This window comes from Penaeus monodon, chromosome 32 (genome assembly GCF_015228065.2).
Source record: "Penaeus monodon isolate SGIC_2016 chromosome 32, NSTDA_Pmon_1, whole genome shotgun sequence".
Lineage (NCBI taxonomy): Eukaryota > Metazoa > Arthropoda > Malacostraca > Decapoda > Penaeidae > Penaeus > Penaeus monodon.
This window is the reverse complement of record NC_051417.1, coordinates 32,211,154-32,212,030: the sequence shown is the minus strand read 5'-3', so window position 1 is coordinate 32,212,030 and position 877 is coordinate 32,211,154. Positions and strand designations below refer to the sequence as shown.

Below are 877 nucleotides of genomic sequence, written 5' to 3'. Positions count from 1 at the left end.
TAAACAGAATATAGCCCACGTACCTGCTATATCACTTGACGCCTAAAACACATAAATAAATTCTACGGGGATTCTACGCCCTTTTCCCTTCCTCTTGTTCATAATCTACGGGCAGTTCACACCCATTTCGGTACCAGATATTTTTTTTTCCTGTTAAATTACCTATATTTCTTTAAAGTGCATTCAAAACCTACAGATCAGAAAAAATGTACTAAAAATAGCATGCACTTGGCTTGTAATTGGCTTTGTTTTGCATAGATATTTACTTTCATCTTTTTGAGCCATCATTAACGTTATTTTAGTATTCGCTTTTTTTCCGAATTCTCCTTACATAATAAACACTAATGATAATCCTACACGGAGGGTGAATGTGGATATTTCCGAATTAGATAACAGGTTTTCGCTATGTATACTATCGGCAGAAACAGTTTTTTAATAAGCTCATTTCCAAACGTATACGAATCTGTTTAATTTCAATATACCTTGGATTCCCTCACCCCCACCCCTCCCAAACACACACACACAGCACTACATCAGATATCTTTTAACTCATTTTACGGACACTCTAATGTTATTTCATTGTAGATCAATCTACATTGTTTTTGAATAAATTCCCCGAGCTACGAGACGTCGCAATTTTCTCGTGGACCGAAATCATATCAGCGAATTTTCCTACTTTCGCGGATAACATTCTGTTCCGCTGAAGGGTTTAAGATGAGGTCATAAGCGTGGTATGAAAGTAATAAACTGCGGGGAGTAATCCCACTGCTTAAATGTGATGAGATATGCACTGTAATAAGTAGGAGTTAGTATTGTGAAGGTAATGTGTAAAATTATTTTTGCATTGTACTTAAGAGAGTTTGCTGTCGTTATGTAG

At 36.1% G+C, this 877-nt stretch overlaps 1 protein-coding gene across 1 annotated transcript in view; it reads left to right on the top strand.

Moving 5' to 3' along the window:
- The window catches only part of LOC119593820 (nuclear transcription factor Y subunit beta-like), a gene marked incomplete at its 5' end in the record, with an annotated part of 86,519 nt that overhangs the window by 83,999 nt on the left and 1,643 nt on the right, over positions 1-877 (top strand).